This window comes from Mesoplodon mirus, assembly GCF_964341445.2.
Source record: "Mesoplodon mirus genome assembly, chromosome: 9".
Lineage (NCBI taxonomy): Eukaryota > Metazoa > Chordata > Mammalia > Artiodactyla > Ziphiidae > Mesoplodon > Mesoplodon mirus.
The window spans coordinates 65,795,185-65,815,247 of record NC_138985.1 but is presented as its reverse complement, the minus strand read 5'-3'; the positions used below and the strand labels follow the sequence as shown (position 1 = coordinate 65,815,247).

General features: G+C 43.7%; 1 protein-coding gene across 2 annotated transcripts in view; it reads right to left on the bottom strand.

The window, feature by feature from the left end:
- Positions 1-19,170, bottom strand: part of SNX10 (sorting nexin 10) — a 76,915-nt gene extending 57,745 nt beyond the window's left edge. Inside the window, exons 1-2 of one of the 2 annotated variants that reach the window (XM_082632556.1) lie at positions 19,018-19,170; positions 11,198-11,234 (exon numbers count right to left, since the gene is read on the bottom strand). The gene's annotated coding sequence lies outside the window, so the exon portion shown is untranslated. The remainder of the gene's footprint in view (positions 1-11,197; positions 11,235-19,017) is intronic. The other variant, XM_082632555.1, reaches the window with a different exon arrangement.
- Between the last annotated feature and the right edge of the window lie 893 nt (positions 19,171-20,063).

Below are 20,063 nucleotides of genomic sequence, written 5' to 3'. Positions count from 1 at the left end.
ATCCCTAATGCATAACATGAAGCGCAAATATATTCTTCCATTTGTAACCTGTCTTTTGTTTTGCTTACAGGGGTTTTGCTATGCCAACTGTTTTTAAGCAATGAATTTTATGAACCTTTTCCTTATGTCTTCTAAGTTTTGTACCATACTTAGAAAGCCCATTCCTACTTCAAAGTTATAAAAATATGCTCCTTTGGATTATTCTAGAGACCAGTCATCTATGAGCAGTGAAAAGTTATTTTCTATGGTCTTGGATTACATCCTGGTTATAATGTGCTACTGGCCATAACATATGCAAACAGATTTTAAGTTTTATACAGAAACTTTTATTTTCTGATACTTTGCGGTTTATAAAACATTGTCCCATGACAATCAGTGAGACAGGCAGCACAGGACTTATCTGTCTTATTTTACAGAAGAGAACTTCCCAAGCCAATACCCAGAGAGGGTAAACGACCACCCAAAGCCACACTGTGTGGTCCAGACTCACACTGAGGACTCCTGAAGCTGTTCTCTCCTCTCTGCTCCACCGCCTCTCTCCACAACAGGACAACATCCATATGCATTAAAATCTTAAAGGACATCTCCAAAGGCATTTCCCAATAATGTCCAAAGAACGTGAATAACTTTTCTTTTCAAAAAACAGTATTTATTTATTTAAATGGGCCACACAGTGATCCAATTAAACAGTGACTCATCCTCAAACGTCTGTGCCAATGTTCTCAGCAACAGACAGAATTCTACAGTATGCCTATATAACCCTGCAAAATTTAATTGAGAAGTAAGAGATGTAAATGTCCCCAGATCCCAAGGCTTCTGAGTGGGTCATCAAGAGCAGTGCTTCTCAATTTATGGAGGGGGAGAAGGTGAGTTATATTTAAATTATGGAGGGTTCTTTTCAAATCACACATACCCCAGCATTCCCCATCACCCACCCCCCAACAGTGCCACCCCACGAGCGCATAGCATGCCCCTTCAAGTGTATTGATGGTAGAAAATTTTTGAAAATCACTGTCCAGAGGACAGGGTCTGTGTCTGCACAATCCCTATACACACACCCTTTCTCTTCTGTACCCCCAACTCTTCTGCACCATCACAGTTTCCATTCACCCTAACCAGGTAATTTCTGAAACTCCCCCCTCACGCCCTTTGCACCTCTTGTTCCCTCTGACATCCCCCCACCTCCCCGGCCCAACCCACCAAGGTGGCTCCTTGGTTTAAATGACACCTCCTCCGAGGAGCCTTGCCTGACCACCCACTAAAGCAAATTCCCCCAGTAATGCCCTATCCTTTTAATTTTTTTCCTTAGAATGTATCACAGTCTGTATTATTTTCATCTATTTTTTTTTTTTTTTTTTTTTTCGGTACGCGGGCCTCTCACTGTTGTGGCCTCTCCCGTTGCGGAGCACAGGCTCCGGACGCGCAGGCTCAGCGGCCATGGCTCACGGGCCCAGCCGCTCCGCGGCATATGGGATCCTCCCAGACCGGGGCACGAACCCGTATCCCCTGCATCGGCAGGCGGACTCTCAACCACTGCGCCACCAGGGAGGCCCTATTTTCATCTATTAATTTACCTTCTTGTTTATTGCCTGTCCTCTCAAAAGTGCCATGAGGTCAGGGACTTGTCTAAATCATTCACACTTTATAACCTTAGCACTAAGCAGAATGATTGGCATAGAGTAAGTGCCCAGTAAAAAATGGGTCAATTGAGAATCACAACTAGCTGCTGGACAATCATTAACAGGAAGACACTGGAACTCACCAAAAAAGATACCCCACATCCAAAGACAAAGGAGAAGCCACAATGAGATGGTAGGAGGGGCACAATCACAGTAAAATCAAATCCCATAACCACTGGGTGGGTGACTCACAATGTGGAGAACACTTTTACCACAGAAGTCCACTCACTGGAGTGAAGGTTCTGAGCCCCACATCAGGCTTCCCAACCTGGGGTCCGGCAACAGGAGGAGGAATTCCTAGAGAATCAGACTTTAAAGCTTACTGGGATTTGATTGAAGGACTTTGAAAGAACTGGGGGAAACAGAGACTCCACTCTTGGAGGGCACACACAAAGTAGGGTGCACACCAGGACCCATGGGGAAGGACCACTGACCCCATAGGAGACTGAACCAGACCTACCTGCTAGTGTTGGAGGGTCTACTGCAGAGGCGAGGGGTGGCTGTGTCTCATCGTGGGGACAAGGACACAGGCAGCAGAAGTTCTGGGAATTACTCCTTGGCATGAGCCCTCGCAGAGTCCCCCATTAGCCCCACCAAAGAGCCCAGGTAGGCTCCACTGTTGTGTTACCTCAGGCCAAACAACCAAAAGGGAGGGAATCCAGCTCCACCCATCAGCAGTCAAGTGGATTAAAGTTTTACTGAGCTCTGCCCACCAGAGCAACAAGTCACCTCTACCCACCACCAGTCCCTCCCATCAGGAAACCTGCACAAGCCTCTTAGGTAGCCTCATCCACCAGAGGGCACACAGCAGAAGCAAGAAGAACTACAATCCTGCAGCCTGTGGAACAAAAACCACATTCACAGAGAGACAAGATGAAAAGGCAGAGGGCTATGTACAAGATAAAGGAACAAGATAAAACCCCAGAAAACCAACTAAATGAAGTGGAGATAGGCAACCTTCCAGAAAAATAATTCAGAATAATGATAGTGAAGATGATCCAGGACCTCAGAAAAAGAATGGAGGCAAAGATCGAGAAGATGCAAGAAATGTTTAACAAAGACCTAGAAGAATTAAAGAACAAACAAACAGAGATGAATAATACAATAACTGAAATGAAAACTCCACTAGAAGGAATCAATAGCAGAATAACTGAGGCAGAAGACCAGATAAGTGACCTGGAAGACAGAATGGTAGAATTCACTCCTGCGGAACAGACTAAAGAAAAAAGAATGAAAAGAAATGAAGACAGCCCTAAGAGACCTCTGGGACAACATTAAACGCAACAACATTCGCATTATAGGGGTCCCAGAAGGAGAAGAGAGAGAGAAAGGACCCAAGAAAATATTTGAAGAGATTATAGTCGAAAACATCCCTAACATGGGAGAGGAAATAGCCACCCAAGTCCAGGAAGCGCAGAGAGTCCCATACAGGATAAACACAAGGAGAAACACGCCAAGACACATAGTAAGCAAATTGGCAAAAATTAAAGACAAAGAAATATTATTAAAAGCAGCAAGGGAAAAATGACAAATACAAGGGAACTCCCATAAGGTTAACAGCTGATTTCTCAGCACAAACTCTACAAGCCAGAAGGGAGTGGTATGATATACTTAAAGTGATGAAAGGGAAGTACCTAGAACAAAGATTACTCTATCCGGCAAGGACAGCATTCAGATTCGATGGAGAAATCAAAAGCTTTACAGACAAGCAAAAGCTACAAAAATTCAGCACCACCAAACCAGCTCTACAACAAATGCTAAAGGAACTTCTCTAAGTGGGAAATACAAGAGAAGAAAAGGACCTACAAAACCAAACCCAAAACAATTTAAAAAATGGTCATAGGAACATACATATGGATAATTACCTTAAATGTGAGTGGATTAAATGCTCCAACCAAAAGACACAGGCTTGCTGAATGGATACAAAAACAAGATCCATATATATGCTGTCTACAAGAGACCCACTTCAGACCTAGGGACACATTCAGACTGAAAGTGAGGGGATGGAAAAAGATATTCCGTGCAAATGGAAATCAAAAGAAAGCTGGAACAGCAATACTCATATCAGATAAAATAGACTTTAAAATAAAGAATGTTACAAGAGACAAGGAAGGACACTACATAATGATCAAGGGATCAATCCAAGAAGAAGATATAACAATTATAAATATATATGCACCCAACATAGCAGCACCTCAATATATAAGGCAACTGCTAACAGTTTTATAGCTGCTAACAGCTATAAAAGAGGAAATCAACAGTAACACAATAATACAGGGGGACTTTAACACCTCACTTACACCAATGGACAGATCATCCAAAATGAAAATAAATAAGGAAACAGAAGCTTTAAATGACACAATAGACCAGATAGATTTAATTGCTATTTATAGGACATTCCATCCAAAACCAGCAGATTACACTTTCTTCTCAAGTGTGCAAGGAACATTCTCCAGGACAGATCACATCTTGGGTCACAAATCAAGCCTCAGTAAATTTAAGAAAATCGAAATCATGTCAAGCATCTTTTCTGACTACAACGCTATGAGATTAGAAATGAATTACAGGGAAGAAAACATAACAAACACAAACACATGGAGGTTAAACAATACGTTACCAAATAAGCAAGAGATCACTGAAGAACTCAAAGAGGAAATAAAAAAAAACTACAGACAAATGACAATGAAAACATGACGATCCAAAACCTATGGGATGCCGCAAAAGCAGTTCTAAGAGGGAAGTTTCTAGCTATACAAGCCTACCTCAAGAAACAAAAAAAATCTCAAATAAACACTCTAACCTTATACCTAAAGGAACTAGAGAAAGAAGAACAAGCAAAACAAAAAGTTAGCAAAAGGAAAGAAATCATAAAGATCGGAGCAGAAATAAATGAAATAGAAACAAAGAAAACAATAGCAAAGATCAATAAAACTAAAAGCTGGTTCTTTGAGAAGATAAACAAAATTGATAAAGCATTAGTCAGACTCATCAAGAAAAAGAGGGAGAGGACTCAAATCAATAAAATTAGAAACGAAAAAGGAGAAGTTACGACACCGCAGAAATACAAAGCATCCTAAGAGACTACTACAAGCAACTGTATGCCAATAAAATGGACAACCTGGAAGAAATGGACAAATTCTTAGAAAGGTATAATCTTCCAAGACTGAACCAGGAAGAAACAGAAAATATGACCAGACTAATCACAAGTAATGAAATTGAAACTGTGATTAAAAATCTTCCAAGAAACAAAAGTCCAGGACCAGATGGCTTCACAGGTAATTCTATCAAACTTTTAGAGAACAGCTAACACCCATCCTTCTCAAGCTCTTCCAAAAAATTGCAGAGGAAGCAACACTCCCAAACTCATTCTATAAGGCCACCATCACCCTGATACCAAAACCAGACAAAGATACTACAAAAAAAGAAAATTACAGACCGATATCACTGATGAATATAGATGCAAAAATCCACAACAAAATACTAGGAAACAGAATCCAACAACATGTTAAAAGCATCATACACCATGATCAAGTGGGATTTATCCCAGGGATGCAAGGATTCTTCAATATACGCAAATCAATCAATGTGAAAAACCATATTGACAAATTGAAGAATAAAAACCATATGATCATCTCAATAGTTGCAGAAAAAGCTTTTGACAAAATTCAACACCCATTTATGATAAAAACTCTCCAGAAAGTGGGCATAGAGGGAAACTGCCACAACATAATAAAGGCCATATATGACAAACCCACAGCAAACATCATTCTCAATGGTGAAAAACTGAAAGCATTTCCTCTAAGGTCAGGAACAAGATGCTCTCGCCACTATTATTCAACATAGTTTTGGAAGTCCTAGCCACGGCAATCAGAGAAGAAAAAGAAATTAAAGGAATACAAATTGGAAAGGAAGAAGTAAAACTGTCACTGTTTGCAGATGACATGATACCATACATAGAGAATCCTAAAGGTGCCACCAGAAAACTACTAGAGTTAATCAATGAATTTAGTAAAGTTGTAGGATACAAAATTAATGCACAGAAATCTCTTGCATTCTTATACATTAATGATGAAAACTCTGAAAGAGAAATTAAGGAAACACTCCCATTTACCACTGCAACAAAAAGAATAAAATACCTAGGAATAAACCTACCTAGGGAGACAAAAGACCTGTATGCAGAAAACTATAAGACACTGATGAAAGAAATTAAAGAGGATACCAACAGATGGAGAGATATACCACGTTCTTGGATTGGAAGAATCAATATTGTGAAAATGACTATACTACCCAAAGCAATCTACAGATTCAATGCAATCCCTATCAAATTACCAATGGCATTTTTTACAGAAGTAGAACAAAAAATCTTAAAATTTGTAAGGAGACACAAAAGACCCCGAATAGGCAAAGCATTCTTGAGGGAAAAAAATGGAGCTGGAGGAATCAGACTCCCTGACTTCAGACTATACTATATAGCTACAGTAATCAAGACAATATGATACTGGCACAAAAACAGAAACATAGATCAATGGAACAAGATAGAAAGCCCAGAGAGAAACCCATGCACCTATGGTCAACTAATCTATGACAAAGGAGGCAAGGATATACAATGGAGAAAAGACAGTGTCTTCGACAAGTGGTGCTGGGAAAACTGGACAGCTACATGTAAAAGAATGAAATTAGAATACTCCCTAACACCATACACAAAATACACCATACACAAAAATAAACTCAAAATGGATTAGAGGGCTTCCCTGGTGGCGCAGTGGTTGAGAGTTCGCCTGCTGATGCAGGGGACGTGGGTTCGTGCCCAGGTCCGGGAAGATCCCACATTTCGCGGAGCGGCTGGGCCCATGAGCCATGGCCGCTGAGCCTGCACGTCCAGAGCCTGTGCTCTGCAGCGGGAGAGGCCACAACGGTGAGAGGCCCGCGTACCGCCAAAAAAAAAAAAATGGATTAGAGACCTAAATGTAAGACCGGACACTATAAAACCCTTAGAGGAAAACATAGGAAGAACACACTCTTTGACATAAATCACAGCAAGATCTTTTTTGACCCACCTCCTAGAGTCATGGAAATAAAAACAAAAATAAACAAATGGGACCTAATGAAACTTCAAAGCTTTTGCACAGCAAAGGAAACCATTAACAAGATGAAAAGACAACCCTCAGAATGGGAGAAAATATTTGCAAACAAATCAATGGACAAAGGATTAATCTCCAAAATATATAAATAGCTCATGCAGCTGAATATTAAAAAAACAAGCAACCCAATCCAAAAATGGGCAGAAGACCTAAATAGACATTTCTCCAAAGAAGACATACAGATGGCCAAGAAGCACATGAAGAGCTGTTCAACATCACTAATTATTAGAGAAATGCAAGTCAAAACTACACAATGAGGAATCACCTCATACCAGTTAGAATGGGCATCTTCAGAATATCTACAAACAAGAAATGCTAGAAAGGGTGTAGAGAAAAGGGAGCCCTCTTGCACTGTTGGTGGGAATGTAAATTGATACAGCCACCATGGAGAACAGTATGGAGGTTCCTTAAAAACCTAAAAATAGAATTACCATATGACCCAGCAATCCCACTACTGGGCATATACCCAGAGAAAACCATAATTCAAAAAGACACATGCACCCCAATGTTCATTGAAGCACTATTTACAATAGCCAGGTCATGGAAGCAACCTAAATGCCCATCGACAGACGAATGGATAAAGAAGATGTGGTACATATATACAATGGAATATTACTCAGTCATAAAAAGGAATGAAATTGGGTCATTTGCTGAGACGTGGGTGGACCCAGAGACTGTCATACAGAGTGAAGTAAGTCAGAAAGAGAAAAACAAATACCGTATATTAACGCACATATGTGGAATCTAGAAAAATGGTACAGATGAACCGGTTTGCCGGGCAGAAATAGAGACACAGATGTAGAGAACAAACGTATGGACACTAAGGGGGGAAAGCGGCAGAGTGGTGGGGGTGGTGGGATGAATTGGGAGATTGGGATTGACATGTATACACATGTGTATAATGTGTATAAAACTGATAATGAATAAGAACCTGCTGTATAAAAAAAATTAAATTAAAAAATAGAGTCAATTAAGTTTGATTGAATTAGTCCCACCTAATTCTCTCCATTTCTACATCACCATCAAGTTTCTAAGCAGTCCAACCACGTGGGCTGGGAGGATGGACAGAGAACACATTCCCGGCCCCTCCTGCAGCCCACCTCTGCTCATGGTTACTCATTCATCTTGGGAGAAAATAAAGCATTTTATCCAGCAACAATCCAGGATGGAATGTCTTGAAGGCCATGTGCCTTCCTCTATTGTCTTCTCTCTTTCCTCCTGACCTAACTCCACTAGACTGTGGAGGATGAGACTGGAGAATGATGTTAAAGACACACCATTCATAATCAAAAACAGCAACCCAACAAAAAAATAACTTAACTATGGCGCCAGACACTGTACAAAGACTATAACATGAAAGATCTCATCTCATCCTCAAGATAGCCCCACAGGCAAGTCTTATTATCCCAATTTTACAAATAAGGAAATAGCGTCCAAGGTCATGCAGCTAGTAAGTGAAGGAGCCAGGGTCCAAACCCAGCTAGGTACCACACGGTACCTGCCTACATCTAACATGGCATCCAAGCTACATGCTTAGAGATAAATGCTTAAAAGATAGCAATAAGTGGAGAGTATCAACCAATACATTGAGTTATTAATGTCTCAAATGCTTTAGGGATGTCAGGTTGGGGGCAGAGTTCTGTCTATACATGAACTGGGAAAGCCAACAACCAAACATCTGGAAATGACTTTTTCATCCTCAGAAAGGAGGTAATGTTGAGAGAAGTGTAGTGCCTTCATATGACCTCTTTAGGGTCATTAGCTATAAAGGAGGACCCCCAAGAATAACTAGAGGACAACAACAATCCAATTCAATGAGCAATCACTGAGAGCCCACTGTGTGATGGTTCTAGGATTGGTCCTGGCGAGGGTTAAGTCACACTCTCTGAGTTCTAAGACCTAAAGATGTCCAGACACAGATATGAAACAGTTCGCTTCTAATACAAAGTTCACTGTATGTGCCAAAAAAAATAGCACTGGTAACAGGATTACAGGAAGGAGGCCAGTGGAGAGAGAGAAGCTTCACGAAGAACGTAGCACTTGATGAGGCCTCGATGCTTGCATGAGGACAAGCAGAGAAAACAGGACCAGCCTGGGGTGATTAAGAAGCAGCACCACATGGGACTTCCCTGGCGGTCTGGTGGTTAGGACGCCGAGCTTCCATTGCAGGGGGCACGGGTTCAATCCCCGGTTGGGGAACTAAGATCCCGCAAGCCACATGGCATGGCCAAAAATAAAATAAAAAAAAAAGCAGCCGCAGCACCACTTTCAGTATACCTAGGGGTCCAGTCAACCAAGAGTGAAGGGACTGTGTTGGCAGAATATCACAAGGAGGTAAGTCTGGAAGAGCTTCAGTGGGCATCCTAGGATGGGGAAGTCCTGAATGACGAGAGGAGGAATGCTGACTTCTGTTAGAAGGCAGGGATGTAGTACACGGAAGCCTGCCACGATGGTGATGACTCATCTGGGGATGGGGTGGAGGATGGATTGATAGGCCGTGAGCTTCATCACAGGGCTGCTGGAATGCACCGGCCAGCAGAAGAGATCATGAACTCAAGGTGGGAGGGGGGATGGCCAAGCGCATTTGAAAATAACAAGAAGCAGAGCCCAGAGGATTTGGGGGGCAGTGAAATCATTCCGTGTGATACTATAATGGTGGACACATCATATACTTGTGAAAATCCAGAGTGTACAACACTATGAGTTAAATGAACCTCAATGTAAAGTGTGGACTTTGGGTGACAATGATGTGTCAGTACAGGTTCATTGACTGTAATGACATATGTACACTCTGATGCTGAGGTTGATAATGGGAGAGGGGAAGCAGGCAGGACATAGGATGTCTCTGTATTTTCCCTCAGTTTTGCTGTGAACTTAAAACTGCTCTCAAAAATCAAGTCTAGGGACTTCCCTGGTGGCTCAGTGGTTAAGAATCCACCTGCCAATGCAGGGGACTTGGGCTCGAGCCCTGGTCCAGGAAGATCCCACATGCCGCGGAACAGCTAAGCCCATGTGCCACAACTACTGACCCTGTGCTCTAGAGCCCACGGGCCGCAACTACTGAGCCCACATGCCACAACTTCTGAAGCCCGTGCGCCTAGAGCCCATGCTCCACAACAAGAGAAGCCACCACAATAAGAAGCCCGTGCACTGCAATGAAGACCCAACGCAGCCAAAAATAAATAAATAAATAAATACGAAATGATCATTTAAAAATAAATAAATAAATAACAACACCACCAAAAAATCAAGTCTATTAGGGACTTCCCTGGTGGCCCAGTGGTTGGGACTCTGTGCTTCCACTGCAGGGGGCCCCAGTTCAATCCCTGGTCGGGGAACCAAGATCCCACAAGGTATGCAGCCAAAAAAAATCAAGTTTATTAAAAAAGATGTACGTAACAAGAATAACTTGAAGACAGAGCATGATGGAAGAAAGGGAGTCAAGGATGACTCACCAGCCAGTGACAGGAAGAAGGCTGGGGTCATAGGCAATGGGGAAGTTGGAAAGGAGGTCTGTTTTTAGAGGTAAGAGAGAAAGAAGCTGAGTTCAGTTGGGAACAAGCTAGGATGATGATGGACATCCACATGGAACAGTCTTCAGGCACCTGGAGAACAGTTTGGGGCTGAGATAAGAAAAGGGTACAGGCATGCAAATTGGAGACAAAAGTCAGCATTAAATGTTCCCCTTTTAAACTGAGTGATAAATTCTCTTTCAAAAAGGAAATCACTGCAACACACTGGAAATAGTCTTCCCACCAAGCTCGCCACCTCTGTCCAAAGCACTGCCACTGGGGAGGCAAGTTCAATTACATGGGAAGACAGCAGCACCAGGGGTAGTCCGGATAGGAAGAACTGGCAAGTCATCTGAGGCGCCAGCAAGAAGGGAGATTTCACTTTTGAGCAAGGAGTGTCCCCCTAACAGGAGTAGGAAGGGCACAGTGAACGCCAAAAAGCCTGGCTGCGAATTCTTATTCTGCCCCTTGCCCAGGGAAATTCTTTCACGTCTCTGTGCCTTAGCTTCCTCATCTGTAAAATGAGGATAAGAGCCTGCTTCATGGATCCACTGTAAAGACAGATCACATGAGCGAATGTGGAGGTACGCACCTGGAGCTCACTGTGCCAGCTACTGTCACTGCTCATTATTGTCTAGATTTTTCCAAGACCCTTGAAGGAGGAAATGCTGAGGTCTCTTCCTGATGATCACAGAGCACTGTGCCTTTTAAAAATGTGCCTTTTTAAAAATGTCCCCTTCAAGTATCTGATTTGTCAGGTGGGACAGTAATATTTACAGGAGCAGAATATTTTAAATCTATATGCTCTGAAACAGCCCACGCGGTGAAGCACACACCTTGGCCATTCCCTGCGGCACATACTTACCCAGGGGTGTCCAATGCCTGGCCTTGACCCAAGAAGGCTGAGGAAAGACATAGAGAAAGTCCTTTTAAAAGTGAGTAAAATGCCAAACTTATTATTCCTTAAACTATCTTCCCGAAGCACTGACTGCAATTCAAGGCATCTGACTCATATCTGTCCACAGACTCAGTTTGGTAAAGTTCTCAAAACAGAGGTCACATTTTTTCAAGGTCTCCCAACCGTCAGGGAAATGAGCTGGCTACAAAAAGCCAGCGACCAGTCTGTGCCTCCCTGTAAAAGGTTAAGTTGATTTCCTGGTGTAGGAATTTTCACGTGCACCTGGGCAGAAGGAGTCCTGATTCTCAGGGTCTGATTACCCAGAGATAGCCCACAGAAAGGCTCCACGTCTCCTGCTCTGAGACACCAGAACCCAGGGCTGTGGGAACACCTGCATTCTCCTCAGCTGTCCACTCTACAGCGAACAGAGCCGCTGTGTCAGTGAGAAAGGGGAGGATAATTATCAGTAATAGAAACCTCCTTCCCATGTATTGTGTTTATAATTTCTAAGAAGCATAGGTTCCCTACGTACAATGCCCCCTGCTCTGTTCCGCACTTGGAACCATTTGGGTTTGTAAGTCTGAGAGGAACTGGGGAGCATCCACAGTCATCAAAATAAAGAGAAAAGACCCTGGAGCTCATGGGAAAGGGAGGGGGGGGAGGGGCAGGGCTGAAAGACTGAGAGAGGGACCCAGGAGAAAGTGGAAGGTCAGGAGCCCCACAAGGTGACTGCTCCACTAGCTTAGCAAAGTCTTCTGAACCAGCAAAGCACGTGGTGGGGTGGATTTCTCCATCAACATGTCAGGGCTGTCACCAAGGTAAACCAGGAAGAACACGTGAGCCCTCCCCCAGCGCACAGCCCAGGGAATTAGCAGCAAACCTGGGAGGCCTTTGGAATTCCCTGGGCCATGGGCTCGTGGGTTCTCACCAAGGTTAATTGGTTCTCTAAGGAACAAGGACTGGCAGGCCCCCAGATGACACCTAGGTTAGAAGAGAATGTGTCTTTCTTCTCCAAAACTAAAGATAGTCTAATATTACTATTTAACATCTAAACACCAGAGGAATGCATTGAAGGGACGTCCACCCCAGCTTGCTTGGTTCAGCAGGGACAGGTACCCTACACTGATGACAGCCCTTTAAGGTTCTGGGCCCCCGAGGCTTGAGTTGCGTGTGTCCTTCCATGTTTTCTATGATGCTCAGGGAACTTTGGCCAAATGCTGCAGGAGCCTCAGCGGAATCAGGGAAGCATATAAAGGCACAAAGAAGGAAAATGCACACCTGCGATGGAAAATGGGAAAGGGGGGTGGAAAAAAGGAGAAGAAAATAACTTTCCACCACTGATTTCAAAGCTAAAATGCTCTTAAGTGTTAAATCTACCTCACGGTTCGTAAATAATTAGGACAAAACCCTGGCTGCCTATGATATCACTGAAAATCTTTATGATAACGCAGCCCTCAAATTACAGCCTTTTATAATCTGCATGGAGAATGTCTGAGGATCAGAAATGGAAACCTCAGAGTCCTATAGCTAATAATGCACCCAGTATGGCTTTCAAAATTTTCCTGTAATCCTTTTGTCAGAGAGCATGCCACCTTGGCCCTAAAAGTAAACACAATGGTGGGAATTTTAAAACAGAGCACGGAAGAAAAATAAAAATCAGGCATGGAAGCAGCTGTGGGTTCAATTCCTGCCTTATCTACTTGGTCAAGTCATGAAATATCTCTGCACAGTATAAAATGGCTATAATAATTCCTATTTCACAGGGGTCAATGACATAATGTAAATCAAAGTGCCCAAGGCCGTGCATGGTGTGTGGTGAATTCTGCATAGGTGTTGGTCCCCAACTCTTTCCTAAACCTGTCATCATGCCAAACATATAAAAAAATTTTTTCTGGAAACAAGTCAGAAAGCTTTATCACATGCCTGGACACAGAACTAGGACTAGATGAAGTCTGTCTTGTCCTCTGGTGCCCCCTTTTATTCCCCTCCCCCCTTCCCTCTTTCTGTTTTTCCATCTCCAGGAATCCAGCGCTCCCTAGAGGAGGGCACCAGCTATTAGGAATTAAATTAGGTATTTCCAGTCTGAATCCGAAAGGGGTTCGAGATTTCCTTTTCTTATCTTCCTAAGGGTATCCAGGCTGTCGGGGCGGTGGGGGGGGGGATGGCAGACATCAAAGATATCTACATATGTAGTTCATTATAATTTCCACTATTTTTTTTCTTTTTTTTTTTTTTGCGGTATGCGGGCCTCTCACTGCTGTGGCCTCTCCCGTTGCGGAGCACAGGCTCCGGACACGCAGGCTCCGGACGCGCAGGCCCAGCGGCCATGGCTCACGGGCCCAGCCGCTCCGCAGCATGTGGGATCTTCCCGGACCGGGGCACGAACCCGTGTCCCCTGCATCGGCAGGCGGACTCTCAACCACTGCGCCACCAGGGAAGCCCAATTTCCACTATTAATGAGCCAGATTTGTTGAGTAAGAGAGAATATTCTTCCCTTATATTCTCTTCTGCAGGAGAATATGTTCTCAAGAGAATATATTTCTTGAGTGCAGTTTTTAACTGCATAGGTGGATAATATGCAATCTGGACTCTCAAAGTCAGAAAGCCCAGGTTAGACATTTACCGGGGTCGGGGTGGAGGGAGGATGCTGAGAAAATACCATGAAAGGGTAACAGAACTAGTTTTGCGCTATACCCAGGAAACAAAAACTAAATTGAGAGACGAATGCTGATATTTTTTTAAATGCTTAAAGACTACATAATCTAGGGCCAATGTACTTCGGAACTGAGCAACTTCCTTGCTACATACAACTCCTGCCTTCAGGAGTGGGGGCTGGGGCACATCTTTGGAATGAGTAGCAGAAAGGGCAGCTGGGGAGAGGACAGCTCACCTGGAAATCCAGAGGACTGGCTCCTCCACGCATGGGAAACCATACCCTACCCAGGCATTTATATCATGTTATGTCCTTTTTTTATCAGAAGCATTCTTAAGAATTATTTTTTTATTTTCAGTACTATATACTCATTATTTTTAAAAGTAAAAGATTTATTACTTTTGGTCATTGTTCTGTAAGGTTAAAATCAATTCAAAATTTAGAAGATTTTTAAAAATAGGAACCTACTAATGAAATCCTCCATACTACCAACCCCTTTCAATTCCACTGCCCAAACATAATCACTGTCTACAGATTAGGGGCATATCCTTACAGACTATTTTTTCCCCCAAAAAATGAGATCATAATATACCTACTGCTCTGTACTTTGCTTTCATTACTTAATATATAATAGACATTCTCCATATCAGCTCATTTATAGCGATTTCCTCCTTTGTTCAAGGAGGCAAGTATTTCTGAGGGATAAAGTCCTAGAAGGGGAACTGATACATCAGAAAGTATGCAAAGTTTTAAATGTTATAAATACTGCCAAAGTGCCTTTCCAAAAAGTTGTACCAATTTACACTCCCCAGAGAAGTATATGGTGACAATCTATTTTCCCATGCCCTCACCATGGTTGCTTTCTTCTTTCTTTTTTTAAAAAATTTTAAAAATTTATTTGGCTGAGCCAGATCTTAGTTGCGGCACATGGGATCTTCATTGCCATGTGTGGATCTTTAGTTGTGGCATGCAGGATCTAGTTCCCTAACCAGGGATTGAACCCAGGCCCTTGCACTGGAAGTGTGGAGTCTTAACTTCTGCGTCACCAGGGAAGTCCCACCATGGTTGCTTTTAATCCACACTTACCTGATATTAATGAGGTTTAGGACTAAACCTTTCTAATAAGACTAAATATTAGTCCTATTTAGTCACAGGGGCATCAAGCTTTGGCTAAGAGGTGGGCTGGCTTCCCGGTGATTCACACCCTACCCTTAATCTCAGACTTACTGGAATTTTGCTTGAATTTACAAATCTCTCAGCAAAAACTTTCCAATACTACAATTCTACCAAGAGGCCTAAACAGCCTCCTTGTGCCTCAACCAATGCATGTTCTCACTCTTTCCAAGTCTTTTCCCCAAATTTTATCCTCTTGGCTTGTATTTCTCAGCATTGTAGATTCCCATCCTAAATCACTGTAGAGTGGTTCAGCTAACAAGATGGCATGCCAAGGATGATATATTTTGATAGAGCTTCCAGGAAGCTTTGCTGGTCTCTCCCACAGTGGGGAAGCCTAGTGGGAGAGTCGGGCGTCTGTTGGCATTTCATAATTTATTCACCTGGCACCACTCATTCCAAAAGGAGGTATTGGGGTGTGATGGAAATAATATGAGACTGGAAGTCAGGAGACCTGAGTTTTAGTCCCCTTTCTACTTCTAATTAGCTGCATAGTTCAGATTAAACTATACTGCCTCTCCACTGGGCCTCGGCTGCCTCATTTGTAAAACAAGATTATTGGACTAGAATAGTCATTACTAACCTTTCTTTCTACCATGGGTGACACTTTAAGAATCTAAAGTAAGTTGTACATTCTCACCCCCAGAATAATATACTCTTGCACAAGAGTATGAAATCATACATTTTCAGGGAGTTCACAGACTCCCTAAAGCCTATCTCTGTATTCCCAGGGTCAAGATCACTGAGACCTACCATAAGCTTTTAAAAAATAACAGAGAATACAACAGAAATGTATGCAGAATCACAAAACCTTAAGTGAAGTTGAATCATTTCCAGAACTAAAAGCATCTCCTCCCCAGAGACTGGGAGGAGGAAGTGGTTACTTAGAGAAAAATAAATGAAAATGCCAATTAAGAGCTGCCCTTGATTGAGGTCTGGCTAAGCCCTTTACCTACATTCACAGAGAAGTGGCTGAGGGAGAGTACCCATTCCAGAGCCAGTCTGCCTCATTCAAATCATGGCTCCACCATTTACTAATTGACTTAGGCTCTGTGCCTGTTCCTTCTGTTATTTAAAAAAAAAAAAAAAAAGGAAAGAAAAGAAAAAAGGAGGCGAGGATTAAAACAATACCTATCTGAAGGATTGTTAATATACATATGGTATTTGAAACCAGGCCTGGCACACACTAAGCCCTAAATAACTATTCCATATTATAGAAATCTGGGACACATTTGCTGGGTGGTTAAGATTGTGAGCTGAAGAGTTTAGGAAAGCCATAGATATCTTGATAACTCATTTTCTCCCAGATGCAAACAGAATCTGCTTCAGAAGTTTGTTGTAAGGATTCAAATGTATGGACACCAAGCGGGGAGAGCGGCGTGGTGGTGGGAGGGATGAATTGGGAGATTGGGATTGACATGTATACACTAATATGTATAAAATAGATAACTAATAAGAGCCTGCTGTATAAAACATTAAATAAATTTTAAACATTCAAAAAAAAAAGAAGTTTGTTGTAAGAATTAATGAGCCTGCCACATAAAAACTCTTTTCACAATGCCTAGCACATAATCAGTGCTCATTAAATGTCAACTAATGTTATGAACAGTTCTGGGAGGCAAGGATTATCAGTTCCTTTTTTTTATCTCTGAATAAAGGATAAATCAGACTTTGAGAGTGAAGTGCCCTGCTGACAGTACCTCAGTTAGCAAATGATAATCCCAGATTTCAACACTAATGAGTCTGAAACCAGAAGTTGTAACCACTACCACATATAACCTCTTAGTTTGAACAGGGCTTAGAGAACATAAAAGCTGATTCATACCTACTAGATTCTAAGAGGAAAAAAAAAAAAAAAGACGGTGATAGCAGTTCAAAATGCGGGCTATTCTCCATGGAGGTCAACCATGACTTTGGCCAAAAGCCCTCCTTTGCCACTCTTAGAAATGGAAGACTGCAAAGGCTGGACCCTGGTCTCAGTCAATTCTAAACCCGTCGCAAGTGGTTCTTAAACCACAGCCCTGACACCAAAAGAGGAAAAGGAAGCCATTTCCCATAATAGCTGAACTAACAAACTAAGCCCTCTAAAATGAAAGTAGAGACCCTAAGGCTGAGAAAAGCTATTATTAAGAATGTTCCAAGGGAGGGTGGGAGGGAGACGCAAGAGGGAGGAGATATGGGGATATATGCATATGTATAGCTGATTCACTTTGTTATAAAGCAGAAACTAACACACCATTGTAAAGCAATTATACTCCAATAAAGATGTTAAAAAAAAGAAAAAAGAATGCTCCAAAATCAAGTAGAAATGCTGCAGTAGAACACGTTAGTCTTTAAACAACAAACTTTTATGTGGGAAAGAATGAAGGTGTTTATTTCTACGTTTTGGATACCAAGATCCGGGAGGCCTTCCCCTAAGTAAAATAAGAGGAAGTTACCACAGCCCAGGATGGTGGGGAGAGAAGCAGAATGCCAGTCAGTCAAGAGACATCTGGTGAGGAGCAGTGTCACCTGAGCAAGAAGTCCCCACTCTCAACACCAATTTCCTCCCTAGTGAAACAGTCACCTCGGAAATGAAAATGAAATAGACCGGCAGGCGAAACAGGGTGATCCAGTGAAATACAGTTCAGTGCTAATCAACTTACTTCACATCTTATATATATTTACTTCTGGATGTATTTTATTTTGTATCTTTATTCAAAACAGTCCCATTAGGCAACCTTAAATCTCCCATGCCTTAAAAAAAAAAAAAAAAGGCTTTAGGACTAGGTATCACTGGAAGGGATGGTAGAAGCAGGAGAAGCACCTCACTCACCTCCATTCTCAGACTGAGGCACCCCAGCTGAGTTTGGTCCAAGGATGGAGCAGCCAGTTCTCCCCAGTGGCTTCACTCACCCAGCCCACTCCCAGGGGAGAAGAGGTTGTTTATGTATTCCAAGCCTACACCCACCCCAGGCCCCTAGGGGTGGGGAGAACGCTGGAGTCAGAAGTCCGCCAGAATCTAGGCCTGTTTCTTCTCCCACCCTGCTGAACGACTCTCCTCCCTGGGGCCTTAGTTTCCCATCCCTCAAATGAAAGGTTTGAAGGAGATCACATGAAAGCCTCCTTCCTGCTCTAAATTTCTAATTCCATTATTCTTACACGTAAACGTGCCTTGCAGAAATAGAAGCCCTTCCTTTCGAGCAGGACATGTGGCTCTACGTCCTCGTGACCATTCCCCTCAATCACCCGCAGACCATCTTACAGAAGTATAATGCATCAGAGAACAAACGTATGGGCACCAAGGGGGGAAAGCGGCGGAGTGGGGTCGTGGGATGAATTGGAAGATTTTGATTGACATATATACAGTAGTATGTATAAAATAGATAACGAACAAGAATCTGCTGTATAAAAATTAATTAAATTAAATTTAAAAAAAAAGAAGTATGATGCATCAGAACTGAAAAACAGGCTGTTGCTTTCCCGTGGCACCAGACCTAGTAATCAGTCAACGTGGATTTTCTCTCGGGCCTTTTCCCGCAATCCCACAATCCCACGAAAACCCCCTGCCTACCCCTCCCAATTTCTAAACTCAAAGCTACCCTTTCGTGAATTAAAAAAGACCCACCCACAACCCGGCCTGGTGTAAGGTGCCTCAGCACTTTTCCTGGCATCCAGGATTCCACCTCTGCTCCACCCTCTCCCCGGGGTGTCTTTTTAGCCGGATCGATCCGATCCTTGCCCTCCCCTGGCAAACAGGCTGACCAGTTTCTCCTCCCCAGCAGGAAAGAAGGCAGCGCCCGGCTCCAATCCCAGGAGACCCAAACCTCTTCCCAGCCCGCAGGGAGTGGCTCCTGGGCGCAGCAGGAAGGGCCCCCACGCCTCGGGAAAGGAAAGGAAAGGGCGCCCGGCTCGCTCCCAGCCGCGGTCCTCCCCGCGGCGGCGCGGGGGAGGCCTACCCAGCAGGTCTCCTGTCACTTACGGGCTGCACCTCCGGGCAGAGCCTGGCACAGCAGGGCCGGCGGGCAGGCGGGCTGCGGACTTGCTGACTCAAAGGCGCGTCGGAGGCGGCGACGAGCGCACACGAGCGCAGCCCCGCGCTCCCAGCGCACGTAGCGGCCCCGCGCCCGCGCTCCGCGCCCGCCTCCCGCTTCCCCGGCCACCGCACCGCCCAGCCCAGGTGCTGCCCGGCGCCGGCCCGCCCCGCCCCCTGCCGCGGACCTGGAGGCGGCCCCTCGGGCCCAGGGGCTAGGGAGAGCCGAGCGGCCGCCGGGATGCGCAGCGCGCTCGGAGCCCCCTTCCCCCTCCCGCGTCCGCGAAATGGGGCTGCGGAGGAGGCACCCGTGTTTGGCCCCAAGCTGAGTCTGAAGGGGTGCAAGTCGCGCCCTTGGAATCGCCACTGGAAAGCCACCTTGAGCTTGCTAACTCCGCCCCGCCCCCTTAGTTAAGGGGAGGATTGATGAATGGGGAAGAGGGATGGTAGATAACGGTAGACTGTCAATGATAGAACGTAGGTGCTGGGCATATGGGTGTTTACTGAAAATTTCTTTCAACTTTTCTGTATGTTTGAAATTTTTCACAAGGAAACTTTGGGGGGAAAGAAATGAGGTCTGCCAAGGAGCCTGAATCAGTAAAACATTTTCCAGGTGGCACCTTGGGCTGCATCTGACCCACCTGTTTGCATGGAAAACCGCAATAATCACTTAAACCGCTAATGGGTGACTACATGGCAGAATAATAAACGTAGTTTTTAAAAACAATAAAATTCCACTGAGTACATTTTAAAGATTTTATTGGCTTTATTCAGTGATTCATGATTGGGCAGCATCCAATCCAGCAGATAGGAGGGAGCTCTAAGGAGCTGTACAAAATGAAAGTCTTTTCAGACATAAGGAGGCAAGACAAGGAACTTATCACAGCAAAAAGCAGATTGGTCATGGCAAGGTCATGTCTTTTCTCTAGGAAGAGACAGGGGTCTATCAAGGAGATTCACCTCGCCAGTGCTGACCAGGTAATTGCAGATTGACT